Source organism: Glycine soja, chromosome 14 (assembly GCF_004193775.1).
Source record: "Glycine soja cultivar W05 chromosome 14, ASM419377v2, whole genome shotgun sequence".
NCBI classification, from domain to species: domain Eukaryota; kingdom Viridiplantae; phylum Streptophyta; class Magnoliopsida; order Fabales; family Fabaceae; genus Glycine; species Glycine soja.
The window spans coordinates 10,586,022-10,593,939 of NC_041015.1; the positions used below are offsets into that span (position 1 = coordinate 10,586,022).

At 38.4% G+C, this 7,918-nt stretch overlaps 1 pseudogene; it reads left to right on the forward strand.

Moving 5' to 3' along the window:
• Positions 1-230: 230 nt before the first annotated feature.
• On the forward strand, positions 231-2,344 carry LOC114383798 (annotated as a pseudogene).
• Positions 2,345-7,918: the final 5,574 nt, after the last annotated feature.

A 7,918-nucleotide genomic window follows, 5' to 3' on the forward strand; every position in this document is an offset into this window, starting at 1 on the left:
TTTTTAATTGTCTAAAATTTCTAAAAAAAATACACATTTAAACTGAACTTTTCAAATACATTAATGTAATCCTGACAACTTTGCAAATAAATAATAGACTGAATGACATCCCTATAGTCAATGAAATCTTGACAACTTACGTGACTTTGAGTCGATGAAATTTGCGTTAGAACAATGAAATTTGAGTGAATGAAATCAGTGATGGAATTTGCGGTACTGATTTGCAGATCATGGTTAGGACCAGAGGATTAGGTCGTGCCTTAGGTCACGTTATTGGCAGAGGAGATCGTGATGATTCCGATGATGCTCCGCAGCATCGATGGCCTACCGCATCCGCACGGAGGCAGCGAGTACCTGTGACTGCGGCACACGATGAGCCAGTGCTCCCTGCGCCAGATGTAGAGGTTGACGTATTTCCGGATGACCCGATGGCACCAGCTGATGTAGAGGACAGTAGGGCAGACATTCTTGCAGACAGAGGCACCCAGGCTGTTGAGGATGAGCATGAGGGATTTCTCGGGGGTCCGAGCGACCCATCCGTGCTGACCCAATATGCGGATCACGTTGCTTGTAGCGTATGGACGGGAGAAGTATTTATAATATTTATTTTTAGTTACTTTTTAGTTATACTTTATGATTGAAATTAGTTTTCCTTTAAATTATGATTTTAACGAATTTTGTGTTCCTTTATACTTCAATTCAGGAGCGTCCTGAGTTGAAGTTATCCTCTCACGGGAGGAAGGTCCATAGTTTAGGTAGGCCTGTCCTTGCCATTGAGGGACTAGTTGCTGGGACAGGACTAAGTCCTCTGATCGCGTGTTTGGTAGACATTGGCGATCGAGGAGTTTTGTCCTCATTTGTCGAGCGGTGGCACCAGGAGACGTCTAGTTTCTATCTCCTTGTGGGAGAGGTGACGATCACGTTGGACGATGTCTCGTCGCTTCTCCATCTGCCCGTGGTTGGTGACTTGCACGCCTTTCAGCCCTTGCACGTGGATGATGCGGTTTAGATGTTGGTGGACATATTGATGGTCTCTACAGCGGCTGCCAGGGCTGAGATAGGGCAGTGTCGTGGACTGCATGTACGCCTGCAATGGGTACATGATATTTACGAGCGCCGATGCCAGGTAGGTCATTGGACAGCTACAGCTCGTGCGTATCTTCTTCATCTTCTGGGTTGCACTCTGTTTGCTAACAAGAGTGCAACCAATGTTCATGTTGTGTATTTGGAGGCCTTTCGTGACCTCAGTTAGACCGGGAGGTACGCCTGGGGAGTAGCTGCGCTGGTGCATATGTACGACCAGCTGAACGATGCCTCTATCAGCAGCAGCCGACAGCTTGGCGATTACATCACACTGCTGCAGGTAAGAAACATGTTTTTCATTCGTTGAGGTTCATCAATGTTTAACTTTAAATTTTGTTAGACTTTCATTATTAATATTTATCATTTTGATGTTACCTTTGTAGTGCTAGATATATGAGCACTTTCCCTCAGTCACGGAGTCCACTGTTGATCAGGACTATGACGAGGATTCACCGCGTGCCTGTAGGTGGATTGCTACGAGGAAGACCATGAAGAGCATACATACACTGGCGTATAGGGAGCGCCTGGACCGACTCCGGATTTTGGATGTCTGTTGGATCCTATATGGGGAGCACCGACCGGTCCGGGACTTCTATATGATTTCATGCTATTCCGGTCTCTTGCGCTGGGGGCCCATTGTTTTGTATTACCGACCAGAGAGGGTCATGTGGCAGTTTGGATACACCCATACCATTTATGCTCTGCCTGTCGATTCATGGATGTCGTATGATAAGGTGGATGCACTATTCCTTATAGGTGGATGCACTATTCGGATCATATGGTTCCAGGAGGTGAGGTGTGCGCTGTGCCAGGTCAGTGTGCCAGCGACTACATGGACTGATTCTTCCGCATTTCGCATCCTTTCATGACACCAGGCCAGGCATCAGATCCTCTGCCAGATGGTCATGCTCCGTAGCCCCGAGTCGTCCCTCAGGCCCCAGAGACAGATATCCCTCATGTGCCGGAGCCAGGAGCATCGTCAACATCTATGAGGAGCCTAGACATGCAGTGGTAAGTAATACTAATAATTTACGTCAATATTTTCATAGTAATTTGTGTAATTTGTTTGTTTTGTATTTAACAGGAAGTTTGCCATGGGATTGCTGAGAGGTTGGAGCGCCATCTGAGCCTAGGGTTGGTCACGCCTGGCTCATCGACACATAAGGTGATCGAAGAATGCCACAGGATGGCCAGGAGTGTCACACAAGACCAGCTAGTATATGTTAGGTCTCGACGTAGGCAGCACACGGATCAGGCGTAGTTTATTTACATATTTTATATTGATATTCGATGTATATACATATATTGTACTTAAACACATTTCATTAGTAATGTTGATTTTATTTATTTCCATTAATAATGTTAGTTTTATTTATTTACATTGATTGTGTATTCCCTTTGCCTAATCTAGCTTATAAAATTTTATAATTTTATTCTATCAAATTAAGAAAATGTTTATTTTTAATTTCTCTCCTCAGATAAAAATCCATATTTATATTTTATAATTTTATAATTAGGCGTAACATTTATATTTTATTTTAAGAGACTAAAAAATAAAACCTTCTAATTTGAGAGACTAAAAAATAAAACTTTCTCATTTGAAGCATTATACATCAAATCACAACAAGTCTACATCTTATTCATACTCTTCATTCAAAATTACACAATTGTTTTGTTATTTTATTCACTACTTTGTCGAGACTCAAATAAGTCAATGGATTCTCTCCACATAAATTGAAATTGCATAATATAATAGTCTTGAGCCCCCATGTCCCTGTACGTACTTAAAGAAAATTGATGGGGAAAAAACTTTTAAATTAAAATTTAGAAATTACTTTTGCTCATAATTTGTCTTTAGTTGTAGTGTACGGAATCTTATAGACATATATAATACAAAAAACTACTAACTTTTATAGGTAATAATATATATATTTTCAACAAAAAAATTAAAGGTAATAATATATAATTAAGTCATACACTAGTAAGTCTTTTACAAGAAGAAAAAATGTATTTTACTAGTTGTACTTGTTTTAACCCGTGTCAAAAAAGAACATTGGATTCAATCCTTGATTCTGTGGGCAAAGTCAAAAAATAAAATTTAATCGAATCAGTAGGCACCTTCTACCAAATCCGTTTTAAAGTTTGTCATAAATCTTGTTAATTTGTTAGATAAAATAGAGAGAGAAAAACAAAAATGATTTTAACGAATTGCCTCCTTTTCTCTTTTTTTCTTATTGGGTGTCAAATATATTTATGATTTACACAAATTACGTTTGTATGGTAAAAATTAGTGATCACAAATACCGAATCGATGAATCTTATATTTTGTCGAAAAAAAAACAAATACCGAATCAAATGTGTAGATTAATTAGTGGAAACTGTAAAATTGCTTTAGTTAAATTAATAGTTTTGAGTTTAAATTACATTAACTTCAACATAGTCGAACAAAATTTAATTTGCATCAAATACTACAACTAACTCATGCTAATTTTGCGACAAGGACAACTCGTCTTCCATTTCAGGTACAGGTTTACTGAAAATAGCTAAAATTTCTATTGGCCTAATCTTTTTCCAGTAGTTAAATACAATCAACACCTTCATCACGTCATCGTTGGTTTTGAGTTCAATTATTTCGAATTTTATAACTTTTTCTGAATACTCATGGTGACTTTGTTTCCGAAAAAACAATCGCCTTACCATTTGTGTTTCATCATTACCATAAGGGGGAATCCCAGTAGGTGCAACTTGCTTGATCAAATCATTCAGTTCATCCATGGTACATCCGGTGGGAATGTCAAACTTTTTGGGATTTTTTCCTGTGAACGAGTAACCAGCAAACTCATTTTGGCGTGACATGTTCCACCTCCCATTTTAATATAGCAGGGCATCATGAGTAGGGGTCATAGTAGCTTGAAGTAAGTTTAAAATACCATCTGGGGTTCTAGCAATGCTACATAATAACTCAATCGGACCAACAAACGAAAATTCATGATTACACATTAACATTGTGTTAACATCAACATCATCTTTCAGTTGCATACATTGAAACCGAAATTGATTACCTGCATATGTGAAAGGTTTCCGGTAGTAAATTTCATCCAAAAATTGCTTGTTGGTTAGCTTAAGGGTATTGTGCATTCTGGTTTTTAACATTTGAACATCACACTCGATGGGTACTCGAATGGGGACTGGAGTGGAAGCTTGAAAGGAAACACCACTGTCGTTGTGAACAATGGATCCATTTGGAAAAATAACATCTAATGTGGAGTTCACAACTGTCTGACTGCTTGTCTCTCCCAAGAATGCCATAGTTTTTTTTTTGTAAGAGTTGGGTTACGACTGAAACTTGTGGTTTTTTACAGTGTTAGGCTGTGTCATATATATAGATGAGTTTTAATATCAGTGTTATATTTTTTAAAGATTAAAAGTACGCATGCACATGCTTTTTGTATGTGTTGTCAACTACACCAATGACGTGACATGCTTTAGCTTGCATCCGATCTGCATGTGTAGTCATGTTGTGCAAGGTCCTTTCACGTGCTTTATGTTAATGCAGACAACAATTTATCATACACGTTTTTTCACAATGTGTGTCAACTCAGACAATGATATACCATACATGCTTTTTTAGAATTAAGTAATAATTTTGTTGAGGACGTAACAAATAAATGTGAATATCCAATTCAAAATGATCAGTCATTATAAATTACATGTTCAATCATCATTTATGTCAACATAGTCTCTCTTGAACATCACGAAGCTCTTGTAATGCTGCATTCTACTAATATATGAATTTGGCCACGGCTTCGCCTGAGGATGACAATTGCTAGACCATAACAATGCTACAGGCGGTAAGAGACAACGTTCTTTTAAATAAACCTGTTGTACATACGAAAAAAGTGTTAACTCAATCCTACAAAACTCATTGCATAAATATAAAAAAAAACACTTCATATCTACAATGTACCTCAACAAAATGATTGCCATACACATGACCGATACAAATTATACGATGCAATGAAGAATTTGCCCGCGGTTGACTTCTAAGAGGAAAGAATGTCGTGCTTTGTTGTTTAGACAATGATACAACGATTACGTTATACCTTGAAGCAATGACATGTCCCATGTCTGTTATATCCATCCACTTATCCATAGTCACCTGAATGAAACAAATATACACGTCAAACTTAATTTCAAAGTTAAGTCTTAAAAAGCAAAAACATAACTTACATACCTTGGTTAACCCATCAACATGTAGTGACATTCTTAATTCCTCAAATCTCTCCATGCCACCAAAGAGTCGGGTATAGTCTTCTGAGAAATTCCCAAGTTCTTTAAGAAGATGGTAACGAACCACCGACCAAAAGTCTTCACCCATACCTAATAAACCGGCAACCGACCGATATCCACAGTTACCATAAGCTTTGACATCAACAATCTTATCAATGAAATCGTGCATAAATGGCTAAAATTGATCCAACATGGGCATCGTCGTTCTTCGATTCGGTTGCTCAGAGGATGATGCAGATTGCCTCACTGACAAATTGCTATTTTGCATAGATTCAAAGGCATCTACATACTCCCAGTAAGATGGATCACACTTTGTTGACCTTGGATTCTTGCTCATAGGTTTCTTCGGTGCCCCCTTTGTGTTAACCTTTACTGGAGGAGGACACATCGAATTCTGATCAGGGTATGCAATTTCCCAAAGTTTAGTTTTCAGAGTAAACTTGCCACAAACATCAAGTTCTTTGAATCTTTTGGATATTGTTTCTATTTCTGCCTTGATGCTCACTTCGGGCTCAAATAATCCTTGGTCTAAAAAACATAGTCTCCTCCAAAACATATGGAATGAATCCAGTGGGATGCAACCACCAACATATTTGGATACCTCACAAGCACAAGGAAGATCAAGCGTGGTTCTCACCATGCAACCACAACTTGATGGATTCTTGCCAGCATAGTCAGCACGCTCTAATTCAGCAGCAATATGATTTAAAGCATACCTTGAAACCATTCCAAGAAGCCTTCTGTATAAGGTTTTTTTGAACACATGTCCAACGACATGTGTACTTGTTTCAAATGATGCTTTAATATCCGTGTGCTACAATGTAATCATGTTGTTCATGGCATCCCACACACTGCATAAGTCTCTAAGACTGTTTTGTTACAATCTTTTTAAAGACGAGTGAGCAGATTCAACCCTACATTTCAAATACACAAATAAAAATAAACATATACAATAATACAATTCCATCAATTCATCAACGTTAATAGAAATAGTTGAACAGTTTTATACCTGTTTGTTGTTGTGTTTCCTAAGTGCATCACCTTATTAGTCTAGGCGGAAACAAATGTTTCCTTGTGTGGTATTATCCATGTTTCCTTGACATAGTCAACAAACATTGGCCAAGGTGCGCAAGCCATTTCGAACTTTTTCAGGCATTCATCAAACTGCTGTTCTGAAGGACTATCAGTCAGACATCCCCAACAATCCATGACATAATCCCAAGCATTTTTTTGCGCAATTAGTGATTTACATTTGGCCTTCACATTCTTGTTTATGTGAAATCTACACAACAAATTTGTACATTCAGGGAATACATCCTTCACTGCATTCATCAATGCTTGGTCTCTGTCAATGACAATAACTCCAGGAAGGGCATCACACTTTAAAAAAAGGCCTCAGAAGTGTTGTAAAGCCCAGACCAAATTATTAACGTGTTCACCCTCCACATATGCAAAACCGGCAGAGAATGTCATCCCAGTCGGTGTCACCCCAACAAAATCGAGCAGTGGGAGTCTGCACCAGTTTGTTTTGTAGGTCCTGTTTATCAAAAACACCAAATGACATGCATGGACTAACTTTACTGCATCATGGTGACACCAAAAGATATCACGAACCACGTCTTCATCCTTTATTCCGTGCCAATGAATATACTGATCACGTTCAAGAAGCTTCATCAGATGTTGCATTTCAAGATCGCTTCCTCTTATGGAAGAACGGAAATCACTTCTTGCATTGTATATCTATTTAATGGTCATACAACTATTGACATTGTGTTCCTTCAGAGTTAGCAGAATGTTTCTTGGCTTCACCATGGACTTCGTCATATCAACAATAAGTGTTTTTTCAGCTTTAGTCAATCGCCCCACACATGGATGTCCAACTAATGACTTGGCCAATTCATGATTATGCACTCCCCAAATCAACTTCACCATCCAACCTTCTCCTTCAACCACTGGCTTGCAACGAAGCTTGAAGGGACACCTACATTTCCTAGTCCTAGTGTCTCTTCTGATATATTCTTTTTTCCCACACCTATACTTGTCACTCCTTTCACAGCCAATCAACACAAACGTAGTCCTTCCTCTACTACCTGGGTTTGTATCCGACCTTAAAATCACCGCCACAAATCCGTTTTCATGAGCAACGGATCGAGCCCACCGCAAAACATCATCTCGGCACTCAAACACCTACAAAACAATCCACATAATTTAAGTTTTCTACCAGTATTCATTTTATTAAATCTGTGACAAACATTAACATTATAACCTGAGAAGTATTGAACGCATCGGAACAATCAACATGTGGTTCATTCGCACCACATGCTTCTTCATTTTCATAATTCATATCCGCTTGTTCAGACATTATTTCATACATCCACTCATCTTCGTACATCTAACCAACTCAAACAAAAAATGACCATACAAACAAATTAATAATTTTAAAAAAATGGAAACTAAATTCAGAAAACATCACATTTTAAAAATAGTTACTCTTCTTACGAATCAACTTGATCCGTAAGTTGGTGTGTCACTGTTACGGATCAAG